The 19,760-nt window shown below is 41.7% G+C and overlaps 2 long non-coding RNA genes across 5 annotated transcripts in view; one reads left to right on the top strand and one right to left on the bottom strand.

The window, feature by feature from the left end:
- Positions 1-1,036: 1,036 nt before the first annotated feature.
- LOC146698996 (uncharacterized) lies at positions 1,037-9,116 on the bottom strand. The gene is made up of 3 exons (XR_014922919.1): positions 9,011-9,116; positions 8,700-8,764; positions 1,037-1,794 (listed from the first exon to the last, which is right to left on the bottom strand). It is a non-coding gene; the product is annotated as an uncharacterized LOC146698996 (long non-coding RNA).
- LOC146698995 (uncharacterized) overlaps positions 8,732-19,760 on the top strand; it is a 218,389-nt gene continuing 207,360 nt past the window's right edge. For 3 of the 4 annotated variants that reach the window (XR_014922917.1, XR_014922915.1, XR_014922916.1), the window contains exon 1: positions 9,174-9,373. This is a non-coding gene — a long non-coding RNA (uncharacterized LOC146698995). Of the gene's footprint in view, positions 8,788-9,173; positions 9,374-19,760 lie in introns of those variants that run through there. The other variant, XR_014922918.1, reaches the window with a different exon arrangement.

Raw genomic sequence — 19,760 nt, 5'->3', positions numbered from 1 at the left:
TCTCTTTGCCAAGACCAATAAGTCTTTTTCATACTTGTTAAAAATACAGAAAGTGTGCATTCATTGCTTCACCTGTGCGGTGAATTATACAGCTTGTTAAATGTCACCAGCGTCTATAACAACAGCGAGAACTGCTGCTTCGTTTATTGGTTCTGCATTATGAGCATGACAATAGAATAAATTGGATTACTCAGTATTGAGGAAACGCAGGTGTTTACTCGCATCCAATTTCTAAAAAAGGCATCTTTATGTCGATTCAATGTTTTCATGTTAAAATGCCAAATAACCGATTTTAACATTTATTTGCTCAACAAAACTACTCCAATATAAAACAAGACAGACTGTTAATTGTCAGTTTTCTTAAAGTTGGCTGTTGTTCAGATGGCATAATAATGAGTGGAGAAAGACCCCCCCCCCCCTTTTCTGGTTTAGTGCATATAAAAACAACTCTGTGAATAGCTTCACCATGCAAGTTATTCACCAGTTAAGTTAAATAAGCCTCACAGCTACTGTCACGACCCATTATGTGGGGAGTAGGCGAGACAGCTAAACACCACTTCCACACAATTTAGATGCAATAAAACACTGACAGCTTTTTTATCCACTTCATTAAGCCAGTAATTTCTTATAAAAATCTCCCGCATTAATCCTGCCGATGGTTTCCCTGCGGTTCCTTAAGCTCTCCTCCAACCTTAGCCGCCTTGCTTTGATTCTTACTCAAATAGGCGCTAATTTGAGATAAATTATGCATCCACATGTAGCCTACCCATGCCAAGGAATATAAAGTGTGACACTGTGAAAGATGGTGAATTAAAGCAAAGTGTGATACCTTGACGGACTAATGGCAGATAGGTTAGGCCTGTCAGCCGGATGGTTTGTTGATCTGCATGTCACTTCACATTTGAAGAAGTAGAGAGGTCATGCTTATGATGTTTTGAAGGTCATTTGAAGTCATAGCTATTCCTGGAAGACCTTGCGGTGAGATGAAGAGCCCATGATATACTTAAATGAAGACACTCTAAAAGAATAAACAGAGTCATTTTTAGTTGTCCTTTAATTCCAATATGAATATCAAACATTTTTGATTCCATGCAGGGAAATTCAAGTGTCACAACAGCTGAAATACAAGAACAGATGCACACATAAGTAAGTTCAACAGTCAAAATGTATCTAATTTATCTAAATATGAGCATCTTTTATATGCCAGCGTAGCTCGAGAAATTAAAAGGTATTTAATTCTGTATATGCTGACGCGAAGTACACCGAGACAAAAATAGTAGCAAATAAACTGAGGCGGCAACAAAATCTGAATACAGAAAAAGCACTTGAGGGAACAAAAATTGTCTGGTGGTTAACGTGTCTCATGCCTGCAGACAGCTTAAAAAGCAGCTATTGCACTTGTACTGTAGCAGCAAAAACAAAGCGTGCTTCTAATAATGCAAAACCTGGATGTGTGCACTTCATCCCGAGCAGGTGTATTTATTGTCAGTTTGCTGGAAAAAAAAAACAACCCAAAAACCTCTCTTCATTTACCCAGGCTGAATTTAAAGTGACTGAAGTAAACTACATGCAATCAAGATATTGGTAAAATAATATCCATGAGCTACTGTTTACTGGAACACCTGGGTCACCTCGTGTCCACTCTGTATCACAGTGACTGAAAAGAATCTGTAGATGGGGCTGTTGTCTGCTGTTTCAGCTGCCGTCTCTCGCTCTTTGGCCGGTCTTTCTGCTCCGTGGTGCAGGCAACATGGAGATCAACATCACACGCGGAGACCTTCCAGTCAGAGAGAGCTGGAGAAAAAGGAGACTGTGGGGAAGTTGAGGAAGCAGCAGAGAGCGAGCCGTATGATGTACAACTGTAATTTAGCGCTGCAGCAGGTCTTGAAATTGCCTTGCTTTATCAAAGGCAACACTCCTCCTTCCCCTGTCCCTAATAAGTAAGCTTAACTAATAATGAAATAAAGCGAGCAGAACATACTTTTGCCTGTGATGTCATGCCCACTTCCGCACGCCGGTCCGCCCATCATCTCAGATCTCTTAGTATCATTACGACGACGATATTGCTATTACGTTCTTAATAAAACTCAGTCAGCGGTGTGCTATCTCCCATCTTTACATTTTATTAACCATGCTTATGAGAGATGAGGGAAAAATGATGTGGCTAAGTAAGACGTCGCAGATAGGTGACAGATGTAATACAGGCTACACTGGAGCTCCAGTGAGAACAATTATCCAGCATAGACAAGGCAAGCTGGTGCTGAGATGATCTGACATCAAAAACTGTAAGCAAGGCAGTTAGTAGCACGATCATAGCAGTTCGGCTTTGCTTATAGTCAAAACTGGAGTTCCTAATAACGTGTAATACAAATATGAACTGCTCCAAAATATGCACAAGGCATCTTGTAAATCACAAAAACCAGATGCCTAGTCGTGTAACAGGATAAAGGGTGTTCAAAAGTTCTTTGTTTCTACCTTTCTTCTTTTAAAAAGATGGCTAACTTAAGAGATTTGTGTGTCTTTGTAATAAATGAATTGGGGTAATTGGATAACAGATTGCCAATCATAACAGAAAAGTAATACAGGCATTATTTGGACAGTAATTGAGTCAGTAAGTCACTACCTTGGTCCAGCTTCTTTGCTTACTCATTAACTATCCTCCTTCATTTTGGAGGCTTTATTTGTTATCTCTCTGGTACCTAGGTTAAAAAAATCAGTCAGGTGGACAAAGCTTAAGTAAGGAAATACAACTTTCATGGGGATATTTTGGTATCCAATAAAAACCCATCCATGCCAAAAACATCACCTGATTTTCCCACAGCCGACACACAAACAGAAAACCTAGTTTGAGGTTTCTGTTGCAACATATCATTAAAGCAAAACAGACCTGTCATAAGGTGTTCACTGCTTTTTTTTTGAGAAGCTAACCAGTACAGCAAACTGCTCTACTACCCTTAATGTGCAGCAATGGGAGAAGCGGTATGAGGAGAGGGGAAAAGGATAACGACAGTGGAAGTTAGAGGAAGGGACAGGTGTCTCCTGCATTTTCTGGTCAGCTAGCAGAGCGTGGAACGAAGGGGCCAGCGGGCCAGCAGCCAGCTAATGGGGACCAGCAGTGAGCACGGGGCCAGGGACAGCGCTGACAAAAGGAACAGCGACAGATGCCATTATCTCAGCCTCATGCAGATACAATGGAGCTGGACAACACGGGTCCTGACACTTGCAGACATTTGTGAGCGAGCGTGTGGGCCGAGAGAAGGGGGCGTGTGTGTGTGCGCGCGCGTGCGTGCACTGTGAAGTTAATAGAACACGATGGAGGAGAAGTGGATTATCATGGAGACTACAATTTCTTGGTAACACTCTGAGCTCCGCTGCACCCCTTGCATGCATGCGTGCATGCGCGTATGCAATTCACGTGTGTATTTGAGTATAGCCTACATGACCTCATCTTGTTACAGAAAGACAGCTGGATCAGTCACCCATCACTTGCTTAGAATTCAGGGGCATCGTGGAAAGCGCACCACATTTGGTTTCATATTTCTCTGGGTGCTACTCTTGGACTTAAATTATGCAGCGTTCACTTCAACCAAGGATGTTCTGGTCATTTGGACAACCAAAAACGTGTCAGGGTGGGGTTTTCGAGGGGTGGGGGATATTAGCTGGCTGTGGTGATGCTTTTAGCAGGATTGGCAAAGGCAGAGAAGGGCTGTTAAGCAGCAGTTTTTGGGAGGGATAAGAAATGTGAGCTTTAGCCAGTGTAGTGCAGTGACATGGGACAGCGTTATTGACTGTGGCGGTGCATGCTGACAGTGGATTGTCAGCCCCTGCAGTCATTTGCCAGACTGAGCGAATGCAAGGATCAGAGTTCTTGGAGCTTAGAGAACGAGAGAAAAGAAAGTGAGACAGGGAGGGATGGCACGGAAAGGAGAGCAGAGAGACTGGCAGCCATACAAATGCAGGAATATAAACATAATACACACACAAAAAAACACACACACACAAACACACACTGAGATGTGGGCACCCCGCAGAGTGTCTGACACTGATGCTGCCAGACTAATCAGGGTACTCTCCCACTCTTTCACTTGCTCATTAGTGTTAGAGGAGAAGCCAGACAGTTGTGACGTTGCAACGAGGTTTTGTCTTGCCGTTGTAACCATGTGAGAGGGTAAGCAGTGATTTTAAAAGTGTTTGAAACAGGTCCGTGACATACTTTGAATGCACTCTCACATGATAGATTGAGCGGTAATATTTTTTGTTGTCGTTCGCTATGTAGAAGCTGTCTGCTTTAATAGAACAGTAACTTTAAAATACAATATCTGAATACTTTTTACAGACTTGTAGCATCTCATCCCTGTGTAAGAAGGAATTTGTGTGGCTGCAATGATTCTGAAGGCAAAAAGCTGACCAGTGAAATCAACAGAGGCTGAATATCTCAGATTCAAGAGAATATTGGAAAAAATCTGATATTTTTTTCCATCTATTGCTTGAGAGATTTTTCATATATTCAAGCCACCCTTGACTCGTGAAGGCATTATTTTAAAATTCAAAACAGAAAAAGGGGGTCCAGGTGAAGACCTGCAGGAAAGCTATGACCAGGACACAGCGTTATGTTTGTGCCTAAAGTGCTTTCTAATTACTTAACATAACTTTATTTTGTCATTTTGGCCAACACCTTTGACATAATGTTTTGCCATTTGAGGTGTGGTGTATTCATTTTGTGACATATAATTAATACAAAGTCCCTAGTTTACATGATGAGGTTTTAGGTCAGATTTGCTGACCTTATCATAACTGTTTTGCTCTTCAAACTAAACAAAAAAATGTATCAGCCACAGGTTGTGTTTTGTAACAGTTTATCTCAAGATGTTTGTTTGATGTAACCTGTTTTAGTTAAAAAGGATGCATAAATCTCAGGATTTATGCATCCTTTCATATCAATCCACCGGTAACAAATGGAAAAAAATCATTTTTATAGGACTTTATTAATTCTTGAGAACACAAGGGGTTAACAAGTGACAAGATTCCAAAAGACCCTAGACCCTTTCTAAAAATAACATTTGAGGGAAAACCTGCTCGTGCATTAACCAGTGTGTCAGCAGTAAATCCTTCACAACACTCTCACACAAACTGACTTTATTAGCCGTTCCATTAATGCCCGTCTGTTTTTTTTATGTTTTCCCTTTACGGTCCCAGCATGACTTATACAACCACAGGTTTGCTTTTCGTGATTTGTTGCCCCTAAATGGAATAGCAAGAGCAAGAAGAATACCGAAGCGGCTACTGCCAAGACATTACAAAGGCTGCTCGGCGCTGAACGGCACAAGGCAAAAGACTAGCGTTGTTATAGCTGTCAAAAAGGCCTCTGAGAATGCCCGCACCGAAGTGCGTTTAAAAGTGATGGAGTGGGCTTGAGTAAAGAGAGTTGGGAGCTTTTAATGCAACAGAACATAAGAAAACAAAGATCCTAAGGTCATATTTAAGTGTGTTATTGACTGGGGCAAAAACAAATCTAAACACAACTCATACACAGTACTTTAAAAGCTTAAACTAACTCAATAAAACTCACGTAGTTGAATGTGGGACCACTGAACAGCAGTCATAAAAAGAAGGTCTTTAAATAAACCAATAAAATGTATATTCAGATCTTAGGGAGAAGTACAGAAAAAAATCAAGAGTAATGATGCAGAAAACTCCCCCTTTGTCTGGCATATTATTACATATCGCATTATTGATTTTTACTGAAGCATCAAGTAGTGTTTTCGTCTCACAACCGTGTCTAACTGCTTTATATACTGTTAATATAGTCAAGCAATCCCAAAACTACAAGTTAGGTCATGAGTTAAATCGGAGACAGCCTGCGATGATTAATGTGGAGCAAAAAGGGCTTCCTGCTCTAATCTGTATTCATTTTTCTAAGACCTGCAAATTAAACAGCAAGAATTCAACACATTAAACGATTTCCCTTTGGGTGCATGAGTTTTCTGTGCATCCCAAAAGAGTTGCAAATTGTTCTTGAAGTTTTACACCGTGACAATGCTGCTTTTACTATATGTTATTAATGATAGGGTGGGGCACAAAATAGGACTGTGTTAGAGTTTCAGGATATTAATAAGAAAAGAAAGTTGAATGAAACCAGCACTTGGGTCCAAATAGAAAAACCTAATAAATGCAGTGAAGGAAAAAAACTATATTGGAGAAGAAGCATAAAGTCATTGAAAATGCCTTTTTCAGAGTTTCAAGGAACTTTGGTGCAGAAAGTTATGCGACTTATAAGAAAGGCAATGGGCATGGATACTAAAATAAAAATAGTGCTTCCATTTATGAATAGATGGACTTTGGAGGTGGCAGATGATCAAAGCAGCCAGATGATCAGACTGTAGATGGCTGAGAGAGCAGGGGTCGCAGGGTTATGTTTGTCTTTGGACACTGTGCACACTCTTGACTGGGTGCTCACTTGTTTCCCTCCCAGGAAACTTTGGAAACTTGGGAGTAGTTTCTGACTTTCGTCCCTCCTTCCTTCTTCCCTTCCCTGTTTCCTTTCCCTCTACCACTCAATCTGGGAGTCATGCTAATGACCCCGCTGTCTGCCCTGGCAGTTTCTCATAACACAACTTATCAGCACAGAGCAGGAGTATGGGTATTTTTAAACTCTCTTGCACACACACACACGCACTTACATGCATATACTTTCTTACTATTCAGTAGACTCGCGGGGAACCTGCGCTGAGGTCCAGATTGAAAATGTGATGTGTGCTAATGCATTCAGAACAGAGGTGAGGTTGGTCCTTTCCTTTTCTGTAAGCCAGCAGTGGGAACACCAGCCCCAATATGGTAAGCTAGAAAGGCGAGCACATTACAGTGGCTGAGTAATGAGAACCATGGAGCTCCAGTCATTCCCACATTCACACACACACACACACACACACACACAGAGGCTGGTCTGTGGGAGTGTGTGAAGCAGTATAAGACTCCAGCAGAGTAGTACCAGTGCTATCCTCTCCTGATGGTGATGCTGTGTGAAGTGCAGAGCTGTTCGACACAGACTCCAGCTGCTGCTGCCCTGTATTCAAATGGCACCACAAGACATCGGCACGCTGTCTCTTGGTTCTTATTAGACTCAGCCTCTCACTCTTTTTGTCTCTTGTCTTTTTTTTTTGTTTTTTCTTCTCCCAAACCTCTCAACTTATGTACACCCGCGGCATCCCACTTTTGCTTTGCTTCTCCCCCTCTCTCTCCGCCTCCCCTTTTCTTTACTTCTTTCCTCTTCTTGTCATGTGTTCTGTGCTCTTGTGACTGTTAGGCATCAATTTGTGGCACATCAAAAGATGTGGAGGGGGAAAAGAGGATGCATGGGGAGAGAAGTTTATAAGTATTCTTAATTTATTTGCTGAGTGCCTTCAAAGGAACATCTGAGAATCTCAGCGCTTTATTTATGTCAATTGCTGTTTTGTTTTGTTTTTTGTTGGTTTTTTTATTCCACAGTCATGCTACTTTTACTTGTAAAAATCGAAGTGGGATCAGTCAGGGTGTGTACATGTGCTAAAAATACACATTGTGCATGCAGTACATGTCAGTGTGTGCATTTGTATTTGTGAGGGGGTGTTCTGTGACAGCAAACATTTTCACGAAGCGTAATAGAGAGGTGAGACACTGGAGTTTGCAGCATGCTGGTTTTCCACTTTATCACGTGCACTCAGGTCCACACAAAGTACAAACAATGAGTCAGCCTTATATAAAGTATATGAGGGATGTATGTGTGCAGGATTATGGTGCACTGTTGGTTATCTAAAGTTTGGAAATAATGTTTAAACAACACATTTACACATTTCGAAACCTTGAAAATGTATTCACAAGTTATATATAGTCACACCGACATATTCTTGCTTACTGTAACATGTTGAAAACTACTTTTAGGGAATTTTATCTTAAAAAAATGACAATATTGCTATGTAAGATGCCTACTGAAGGGGAATTGTTTTATATATATATTTCACACATGGTGTCAATAGGATCTATATGCTTAAAGGATGAACAAATTTATATAACTGAAAGAAGCAAGATGAAGGAAATTCAAACATGAAAAGTAACAACAAAAAATAATTCATAATTCAAGTTTCCAAGAGGTAATTATTATTATAATTAAATAATCAATTTCATCACTTAAAGCATTAGAAATAATGAAAAAAATACAGGCCCATCAGACTAATGCCTGGTAAGTAAAAATACTTAATTTTTTGCTTAAAAAATAAATAAATAAAATGCTCTATAGCGCAATAAAAAAGGTAACTTACACATAATGTATCGCTCAATATTGGAATACGATTATTAATGTCACATTTGAATGCCAAACCACTCTGCATTTAATTATTTGTTATTATTCATTTCCGTCTCTTTTCTACAGGTCACCCCCAACTGGTCTGGCAGATGACCGCCTGTCCCTGAGCCTGGTTCTGCCAGGGTTTTCTTCCTGCTAAAATGGAGTTTTTCCTTCCTGCGGTTTTCTCTGTTTTCTTTATATTATTGTAGGGTCTTTACCTTACAATATAAAGTGCCTTGAGGCTATATGAATTAAATTCAATTGAAACTGGACAACAACAAACATGAAGGGCACATAGAAAAAAGGAGTGTAGAGAGTGGAGTGACGGCATACTGGATGCAGGTGGTCTTATGTAGCAATAGTGAGTTTAAAGACTTACCTGTTCTTCACCTGTTTCTCACTTGAACCGGAAAACAGACGTGATGAATTCGAAGCTACCGGTAGCTGAAAAATGAAGTTGACCTCTGGTGAGTGCGCATGCTCGACGGCTGCCTGAGCTAACTTTACTAAAATGTTAGCACAATAAGCTAGTTTAAAAAGTCCTCGGCAGACAATCTCCTCATCAAAAAACACTAAGGCTCTCAAGACTGTTAACATCTGTAACCGATTGAAACTGCTAACTTGATTTTGGCTCTTGCAAACTTTTGTTTATTTATGTTCCCCTTAATTTATTTTATTTTTTGTACTCACTTTTGTCTCACTGTCCTTGTCACTCTTTCTGTTCCTCATTGTACTACCACAATGTTATCTTTTATGTGATCCCTGTTTTACTTGACTGTATGTCTATAATGTGATAAATAAAGTTTAAAAAAAAAAAGCTAGTTTAATATCAGTGTGTGTAAGCTAGCAAACCAACAGTCAGACTACGATGTAAATAAATGAGAACCACAGACCGGAGTAAAGTTTAGCTCTGAGGGTGGAGAGTGGACTCTGGCTCCAACCAGCAATACTGACGGGATTACTGTGTATTTCACAGGTGGATGCTGTCATCACCAGTATTGAAAGACGAACAAGGCTAAATTCAACTTTAAATAGACTACATGGTGCGTTTTGGTAAGTACTCTGTAGTGACGTTCAACTAATTCCCGTTAGTACACTGTTTGTTGGGTTAATTGTTAGTTTTTTTGATATAATTGTAGGAAATAAACTGATAATTAATCCAACAATGATTACAGTAACTACAGGATAGTTAAATAAAACACTGATTGGGTAGTTCGGATGCTATTAATTGTATCTTTTTGTCAAAGAGATACATCTAACAGTAACTTACTAACTAATATGGCTGATTCAGGCTAGCTGCTTTGGTCTAGTTGACCAAAAGATGTCTTATTTCCTATTTTTTAATTTCCTATCACAGTAAAATGCAAAACAATTTCTGCAATCTAAAAGAGACAGAAGTTACCAAAGAAAATTTCCCCCAATCTTTTCTGAACTCACTGAAAAACCAAACTGGACTAAAACAGCAGAAAACAAGCAAAACAAAAAAAAAATTTGTTTTGAATTTGATAATATCTTCTAGTAGAGCTGTGCCAGCTGTGAAATTTTAGATCAGTACCCATGTTTAAAATAATAATTTGCCCAGTAGCAGAAAGTCTTGAAGGATTTCCTCAATTCTTTCATATTTGGAAATTCGATCCACAAACCTGTTGGAACTTAACACAAAACAGCATACAGGGGAATATTGGACAGTATTGACTTACTTTGATTTTTTTAATGTGCTATCCCATTTTTTTGCGCTATCATGCAAGATCACTGCTTGAATGTTGGCATGTTCAGTGGCGTTCAAAATGTCTTTAATTTGGTTAATTTAGTATCTGCTGTCACTTGGCGTGCCTTGCATAGTGGCTGAGTGGAGTTTGCAGTGAGAGGACACCTGAACTGTTTATTATTTCTGAGGCAAAAATAAGATGGAAAACCTTCAGTCAGCACTCAGTCCATCTGAGCCAGACTCATTTTAAAAGACAAGCAGCTCTTCCACTGAAGGATCCAGGGTCACCAGTATATGCTAATAGGAAATCTCTGTGGACTTGCAGTTTCTCATCACATAACCCATCTGCACAACACAGTGGCTGTGTATTTTAGACTCTGCTGCAGCCTGCCTTCCTCTCTTCCTCCCTGTCTTTCTCTCTCCCCTCTTCTGTCTTACTGTCTTTTCTCAGACTCGCATATATGTGGTGGGTTGAGCACAAGCAAGAGCACCTAAACTCACACACACAAAGTGCGCACTCACGCACACACACATACACACGCGCACACAGCAGGAGTGGGGCCTGCAGCTCCTGGGTGTTTTGTGGGTTGGATTCACACCGATGCTTTCTCTGACTGCACTATTGTTATTTAAATGTGGGAGGGCGATCAGCAGCAAGCATTAATGGCATCCTCAGCACTGCGGATTCTGCACAAGACACACACACTTGCACGCTCAAAAGCGTACGCACATAGACATGCACACGTGCACGTGCGAGACTCACACTTTCACGCAAACCTTGTGGATGCACCTTGAGGGCCATATGAATAACAAATACCTCTGCCATCTGCAATACCACAGAGTATTCCCGACCATTTCGGCACATTAGTCAGCAGTCCTTTGACTTAGGCTCTCCACGCACTACTTGGTGTATTAGCAGCAATCTCCCTCGCCACGATACGCTGCGTTTAAGAAAGTGCAGTTTGAAGAGAAGTTTGTTTTCTAAGCTTAAACTTTATGTCGCTGCCGATCTGACCTTGTCCTCTCGAGTTTGATGTAATGGGAGGTGCTTGAGTCATTTGCTGCGGCGATGTTTTGTTCTGTCAAGGCCAATCTGAGCCCGGCTCGAATACCTGTGGTGATGGTATCGTTTTAAACTGGTGAAGACCTCCCCCACCTCCCCGACACTGCCAGACCAAATGGGATTAGACAGGCACCCCTGGCCATTAACACTTGATCCTTACCTGATTTCTTTCTCCCTAGGAAACCACGGCTGAAATAGTCAGACATGTTGCCTTTCGATTCCACATGATAAAAGATGTTAGTTCAGAACTGTGGCAAGTGAGTCCAGTGGTGTTATAATGCAGCAAAATGAATTTGGAAGAAAGTTTTGTCGTCTTCCAAGTTCATAATGTAGTAGAAATTATATGCAGTGGAGTATTTTTTTTTTTAAGTTGCAACACAATATTTGAATTTGAGGCTTAGCTCAGTACTGTCATTGTTGGTGGTTGTGATTGTTTGACAGAATTTGGCAGTTGCATATATTTTCATGGGCTGAAATTCACCTAGATTTTGGTTTTTTTGGTACCCTAACAATTTATTTTCAATGATGTGTAGACACAGATTACTGAGATATACATCAAACTTACCTGCAAGGTCAAAATAGACATAATTGATGCTTTTGTATAGTCCATTTTTGCAGGATATTTCTAGTTTTCGGATGAGTGCATATTATAGGTATTAGACACCAGATTCCCTAACAGACTTGTCACATCCATAGATACTCATTTGGAGATGGTCTTGGAATATTTGTGAATTTCAGTCAAAGCATATATGGCGACAGGTCTGCGAATCCTGCTAAACACCCAAGCTGTCATAATGTTATGTCTGTAGACACTAAGGTTTTGTTTAGATGGCCAACATTTAGGTACACTTAGTAAATTTCACTTATTATTTAAATTGCTCTTTTAAGTATTCTATCAGGGAATTATTGAACAGCTCTCCAAGTTTATCATGTGCAGAGTTTAAGTTGTTAGTGTCCAAACTGTGCGGTATTAAAAACTGCAGCGGCATCTCTACACTTTTGCTCAGCCGCTGCAAAGTTTGTGATATGGGGCTAATAATGTTGTAGCCTGTAGTTATTTACTAAGATAATATCTTTCCCACCTGCACTGAGCAAAATTCTCTTGTTTTGCTCTTTTTTTCCAGCTAAAATTTGAATATGATTTTAGATGCTTCAAGCCTCGCTGAAAGATGTTGATATCACTTAAATGCTGATGTGTTTAGCACTTTTCTAATATCAGTTTTAGGTCAGCTACATCAATAGATTTTTTTTTTTTGATAGATTACTTTTCATTTTGCCTCTCAGGAATTTGTGTAATTGTTTATGTAATCAATGTTAACGTCAAGATAATGTGAATTTGGTTTATCACAGAACAATTTTTCTCATTTCTGTGTAATTAAATAAGCAGTTATTTAATAATTATTGCTTACAGTATTGGGTTAACTAACTACTTTTGTCTAAAAGAAAGCATAAGAATTAGTAATTACATCTAGTTATTATTAAAAAAAATACTAGAAGGCATTTTTTGTGACAGGAGAGCTGATTTGGAGAGCTGGCAAGCGTTTCTGAGTTTATGAGCGCAAGAATCTCCTCGGTTCCTTGGAAGTTTGCGTTTCATCGATGTTGATGTTTAAATGCAAGCGTTTTTGAGGAACATTCACGAATATGTGTTTGTGTGTGTGTGTGTGTGTGTGTGTGTGTGTGTAAGAGTGCATCTGTGTGAGTCCGAGTGTTTGTTGCAGAGTGTTGTCAGAAGTGATCCTATTTTCATTACTCACTGGCTCAAAGGAGGAGGTGAGGCCCTGGCTTGCAGCAGTGATAAATGCATTACCCCAATAAACCCTGTCTCCACTGAGGTGCTGAATGCTGACACGCACACACACAAAAACACAGACACGAGGGAGGTGGTTGGGGAGGAGGTGGTGACAGAGAGAGAGTAAGAAGGATGTATAGATGGAAGGAGTGAAGAGACAATCAGATAAGGAGAGAAAGACAGTGACAGCTAAGAGGAGATGAGAAAGAGAAGATGGAGGAAGAGAAAGGGGAAAAAAAAACAACAGAGGTTGGGATACAGGGGAAAAGTGAAAGGGAAAAGTGACAGGTGCCCAGGAAAACGGAGTGACAGCAGAGAGAGGAGACGGAGGAAAGGATGGAGGCAGACACTAAAGAGAAAGAATGAGAGAGAGTGGAGGGGCAGGTGGAGGGAGTGGTGGGTGCAGAGAAGCAGAAGGTTAGGGGTAGAGGGGTGCTAATGGCTGTATGCAGAGCAGGACTGGAGGGCACGCGGGGGCTTGTGGGAGCAGAGGAGCAGCAGGGTTGGTGGATGGTTTCAGTAGGTATAGATAGGAAGGGAGGTGAAGGATCAGTGGTGTCCAGCTGGCCTCTTCCTCTGCCCCTCATTAGAGTAGCACAGGTCTGTTGAGAATAGTAATCCAGGAGGAGATGAGGTCCATATTCTGTGTGGAGTGTTCATTTCCCCACATGTAGCTTTAAGTTGATTAAATTACCCGTATTCCTGCCTGATCTAACCTACATTAAGAGAAGTTCTCACATATGCACACTCCCATTTTTGGATTCAAACCCAAAAAGCTGAGTTTATTTATCAACGTGCCATCAAATTGAAATATTCTAAATGTCTTCATGTAATATTGATTTCATCCACACACAGCCCGGCGCATTTGGTATCATTAAAATGTGGGCGTCTGCACTAGAAGTGTGGTATTGAACAAAGTTTGGATGCGCAGCACAACTTTGTAGTGATTGACATAAACCTTCAGTACGCCAAAATGTGTGTGTTGTTGATATCATGCATGTTTTTGCTTTTTATTTTGGTGTAGAAACACAGATGTACATGATGTTTAATGTCTTAGGCAGATACACTATATGCGTGTTTATGCATCAGTGTCTGTGGCCAAAAAATGCTTGTGTGGGCATATTATAGGATGAATGTGCGTGCAAAGGCTGTATGGTTAAAAAGTGTGTGTTTAGTAAGAATGCATCTTAGTGTATTTATTTGTAAAGGCAGTTGTTTATGTGTGTGCAGCATATGTGTGTGCATATATGGAATGAGAATATAAAGAATCTGGCCTTGTGTGTATGCAGTGTTTTCATGAATATTTGTGAATGACTGTGGGTGTGTGTGCTCAAACTCCTAATCACCAACTTCCTCCCTCTCTCTCTCTCTTCTTTGCCTCCCAGCCCACCGCCTCTGGTAATGAGGTGAGGGTAGGAGCAGATCAGAACCCTTAGCGAAGTGGACTGGCCCCGTCCTCAGTCGCAGCTACATGCGGGTCAGGCCTCCCTCATTAGCCGCCATCACTGTGACATCACAGGTGAAAGCGGCGGTGTGCAAATTGAAAACACCAAGTTCACCAAATCAAATCAGAACCTGAACAAAGACCTGCCGAGTCTGAGCTTTAAAAAAAGGGGGGGGGGGGGGGAAGAGAAAATAGAAGAAAGTGTTAAGCAGGTCTTTTAAAAAAAAATTTTTATTTTATTTTTAATGAATTAGAGGAGGAGCTGGATATTGTGTGTTGAAGTAGTGGGAGGGTGTCTGAGAGGGGTGAGAGGGGAGAATACAATTAAAAGAGAGCAGAGAGTCAGGGGGACTGACCTGGTGATGGGAGAGGAGAAGGGGCAGTTCTGAGTGCACGTGAACCACATAATGAAAGGTTGAACTTTTTGTGGCCAGGCTGGCATACCAAATCAACTCACCCTGGGAGTGTTGAGGGGGACAAGAGGGGAAAGAGTCCGTAGTGCGGCGTGAGAGAGGGAGGAAGGAGAAATGGAAAGCTCAAGTGACCTAAATGAAAGAAGCAAAGGCGAAGGAGAGGCACAGACTTTAACGAGGGACAAGGGAGGTAGAGAGGGACTGAGCATGGGAGGGACAGAGGGATGCAGACCAACTAGCTGAATGAGTAGCGAGGAGGAGGCTGGAGAAGGAAAGGAGGGAGAGACGGAGAGAGTGAGAGGCCCCCGCTATGTGGCTGCCATGGGGGCCTGAGTGACAGAAATTAATAATTAGTGACAATGATTGACAGCACTCCCTCCATCTGCGGCTCTCTGCCGCCTCGCAACGCCTGCCTCCGCCAGCGACCGCGGGCACAATGAGCTCCAGAGGGATTGTGGGAGATGCACTTGATTGACAACTGCCTCCTGGAGAGACGAGGGAAGTGGAGTGGTGGGCTGAGGCAGAGGAGAGAGAAAGGAAGGCGTGAAAGAGAGGAGGGTCGGTGTAGGAGAGGGAGCGATGGAGGGAGAGGTGGGTGAAAGGGGCAAAGAGGGGACAGAACAAGAGAGGGGGGTTGGGAATTTAGGAAGATGGTCAGAGATTGAGGGAAGAAATGCTGCCATCAGCTCCTCTTCTATTATCATCCCCACTTTCTCCATCACACCTAGGGTTGCTCATATTGCCATTCCCTCCTCCACCCTGACACTAGCAGCCTTATGCAAAAGTGACAAATTTACCACAGAAGGGAGGAAATGGATAAATAAAGAGGAGAAAATGAGAAAGCGGGGTTGAGGCCTCGGGTTTCCGTGGTGAGAGGGAATAGCCTGTAAATAGTCATCAGCGGGGAATTTGTCACTCTCTCTGCTTCTGTCCTGTCTCTCTTTTCCTCGCGCCATCCTTCTCCACCCTTCCATCACTCCTGCTAGCCATCCCTACTTTCTTTCTCTTTGCTGTCAGCTGTGACACCACGAAGTGTCTCGGGTTTGCTATGCGCCTTTTCTTTCTCTGGAGGTGGAAATGCATCCGTGTAGGCATGAAACCTTGTATGACGATGTGCAAACCTCATGACATGAAGTCAAACAAATGTCATTTCTCCAACACATTTTTTCCTCTCCTTTTTCTTTTATCTTTGTTCCTTATCCGCCCCCGTCACATTTTTCTTCTCTCCCTGCCCTGTTTTTTTCCTCATTCATTTCATTCCCTTTTGATACCCTTTTTCATCTACTTCCCTCTGGTGTACCCTTCTCTTCATCCTTTTTCCTTCCATGCCAGACCCATTTCAGCCTGCCATGACATGGCCTGAGCTAATGTGCTCCAGTACGGCTTAATCGCTGCACAGGTCTCCAAGGCTTACTGCTACACACTGTAACAAAGTACACTACTTACCTCAGGGCCACACAGAGAATAGGCTTGTACAGAACACAGCGAGATCCAGTGGGAATCAGTTTCACATCACAACACATTATTGATTTTTTTTCTTCTCTCCCCCCAAAACAGACACGTTTTTCATTGTTGCTGTAACCTAGCTTCCTATCTCTCTGTCCCTTGCAGAGATGGGGAGGGAGCTTAGGATTAAGGTCATGCCCTAGAGGTAAATGCTGTAATGGGTCTTTTTTCCCAGTTTTACTGGTTAACACTTTTTCTACTGAGAATGAACCCATCACTGGTTAGTTTGCACTTTTTTTTTTTTTTGCTATGTCATGTTGTAACAGCTTATACAGCTTTCTCCCAAGACTTCTGCAGCACTGCAAAGAACTAAGTTGGAAAATAATATTTAAAAAATGATTTTAGTTTTCTTTTTTTGTGCAACTAGAGAGACAGAAGAGAACTTAGAAAGAACTCAGAAATCATTAGTTGTGAGGTTGATAAAAACTTTATTATTTTTTGTTGTTGACATTTTACTGTTCAGGTTGACCTGACTGTGAAGAAGGAGATAGGTGTCTGCTCTTTGGGGAGCTTTCTTAGTACATAACTGTCTCAGTTTTTGGCTTTAATGTGTGTTTGTGGGTTAAGAAATGTTTCCTCCTATCCCTCGTTATAGAAAAAGCAGCCAAGTGCTCTCATTTAATTGGTTTTTGTTGAAACATTTGTTGAAAGCAAGTAAATGTCCTTGAACGGCCCGCATCATTTCTTCTTCTCTGTCCATGGCCCAACTGATGCTTGTAACTTTGCAGCAACCCTGTACTCTTTGTACACACACACACACACACACACACACACACACACACACACTAAACAGACGGCAAAGAGCACGTGGAGTTGACAGCTGGTAACTGCAGGGCCCAGCAGGTGCAGAGTGTGTGTATGTGTGTGAGTGTGTGGTTGGCCCCAGAGGGCCCCTGACTCATGGCCAGAGAGGCAGGCAGAGGTGTGTGTGTGTGTGTGTATATAATGTGTGTATACATGGTTATAAGGGGGGCCTGGCTGACTGACTAGCCTGGAGTTGACTTCACTTCAGCTCCAGTGATTGATTGCAATAGGCCTGGACATGAGGCGATGTATTGCCCGTGGATACTACCTTTGACTACCTTCATTACATCAATAGCCCTCTCTCGCTCCTATTTCCTGTTTTGTTGTTGTTATTTGTGTGTTCTTATGGCCTTTTACTGAACTTTGAAGAGTTCACTTTATTATGATAATCGGCACCGGACTGCGAACTTTGTGGAGAGACTCACTTGATGAAATGGATCATCGCTTGGATGCAGGAAAAGTTTGACTTGAATGCAGTGAACGTCGAAACTTTCCGTGCACACACCGGAAACTCTTTATCTGTATATCTTCTTTCCTTTACCAGAACCAGCTTGGTCTTGGTCAGTATGCCATTTGATGGAGTGCTCTTTGCCAGCCCGCCCGCCTCTGGCTATGGTGCCATCTTGAAAAGCGCCGCGGCACACACACCTGGCCTGCCGGCTGCGTCTTTGGTCTGCCTCACCTTTTGTCAGCACCATGTTAATGAAGGCCCTGTCAGTGTCCACTGCTCGCACACCGGGGTGCCTTTTAATGAGTTCGCTATTTGATCACTATAGACACCCGGCATGAACCATGTTCCCTTTTTTTTTTTTTCCTTTTCTTTTTTTTTTTCAGATCCCTCATGGTTGCTTCTGCTTCAGTCTTGTATGCATGTTCACAAATTTTGTGTTTGTGTGTGTGTGTGTGTGTGTGTGGGGGGGGGGGGGTTAAAGGGAAAGGAGACAAGGAGGTCAGCTGATTGGGACTAGTTTATAATAAAAGGGGAGGGTGGTTGTCTTTTAAAAGAAGGGGGGAAAAGAAAAGAAAATTATTATTTTTATTCCCCCCTCTCTCTATACCCAAGTGAGTCGTGGCTCTCTCTTTTCAGGGGTAGATGAAAGCAGCTGGGCGCAGGGCTTCCAACAAAAAGTGCCAAGCGATCACAAACAAACCTTCAGATGAATCACATCAAAGGCGCTGCCCCAATTGTTAGCCCTCTCATATCTGCGGAAAATTGGCTCATTAAGGGCAAAAAATGACATTGTTTACATTAGCCGGGGCCCTGATTAGTGCTAGCCATGTTTGTTGTGTTGCTCTGCTGTCCGCTTACCAACAGACCACTTCAGCCGCTCTGCACAATCGCTCCTTTGAAGGCTTTCTTTCTGTGGAAAAAAAAAAGGAGATAGAAAGAGTGAGGACAACAACAACAACAACAACAACAACAACAAAAAGAAATGGAAAAACAGAGTGGAAAAATACACCAACATACACACACAAACACATACAACTGCGTTTGTGAACCCACACAAATGGACATGATAGCTTTTTCTCTCTCTCTGCCTCTCTGCTCTCCTCTGCTTATTGGCTTTTCTCTCTTTAGGACTAATTAGGTTGCTTGTGGAAATAAAGGTGATAGGAGAGGACAGTTGGGCCAATGATGAGTCTGTTTGTGCTGTAATTGCACTGATAAAGAGGCTAGTGTTGTTGGCGGCAAAGAAAAGAAAAGAAAGAGCTTGACAATGAAACGCCCGGGGCTCTTCTTTGTGGCGACGGCTGCGTATCTGTGAAAAGAACACCTTTTGTGGAGCAAAGCTTTTGTAAACTGGGATGATTTCTAATCTGTGGAAAGTGCTATGTGTTTTAGACAGGCATGTGTGTGTTTGATCTCATAGATCTAAGGTGTAAGGGTCCTTATACCTTCTCATCTACTACTTGAACTTGTTTTTTCGCTCATCTGCCCTTTTAAAAAAAACAAAACAAAACAAAGCTAAACAAACAAAAAGCATCTAGACACTGTGGAATCATTCAGCGCTACAAAAGAGATGAAATAAGACTGTTTTAATTTCTAATCACCTCTGCACAGACCCTGTCTTGTTGCATGCTATGCCATGTTATATATGCACAGAGAAAGCTGGACTGTGTTTGTATATTCTTTTTTATGGCGTGCTTGAACAGATGCCAAGATTCATAAAAAAAACCACGGCTAAGACTTTGTATAAAGGTCATGGCCTATAATGCATTATGAACACACTCATAAGATATTATAATGGAATTATGGGGCTGGATATAAACTGAACTAGCATGCCCAGAAAGCTTAAATATGAAATGAGCGTTTCAACTGCTCCAATCCACTGCTGGCATGTTTTACAGAACCACAGTGTGGTTGTTAGGCTGTTATAAATTGTTAATAACAAGCTGAAATGAAGGCTGTCTGTATGTATGTTTAATATGCCAGGTATCTTAATACACAGGCTGACAGCAGCAGTGGCCTTGCTCAGCATTTATTACAGCTATTACAAATCATAAGAAATGCAAAGAAACAGTAAGACTGGGAATGAAGACAAGATAAATACAGAATAATATTTATAGCCGCAGAGTTGAGAGTACCACAGCCACCTGACCGCTGCTATCTCAGTATCTAACAGGTAGGTTTGCTTGCTATTGTCATCCTTGAACGTGGCACCTGTTTGGTGTCTTTAGTCAGGCGCAGGATAGTTTGTTGGGCAAACAA

This window comes from Copadichromis virginalis, linkage group LG11, assembly GCF_057382275.1.
Source record: "Copadichromis virginalis isolate Kocher_CV1m ecotype Utaka linkage group LG11, C_Virginalis_male_GT1.1, whole genome shotgun sequence".
NCBI lineage: Eukaryota > Metazoa > Chordata > Actinopteri > Cichliformes > Cichlidae > Copadichromis > Copadichromis virginalis.
This window is presented reverse-complemented; position numbering and strand designations above follow the sequence as displayed.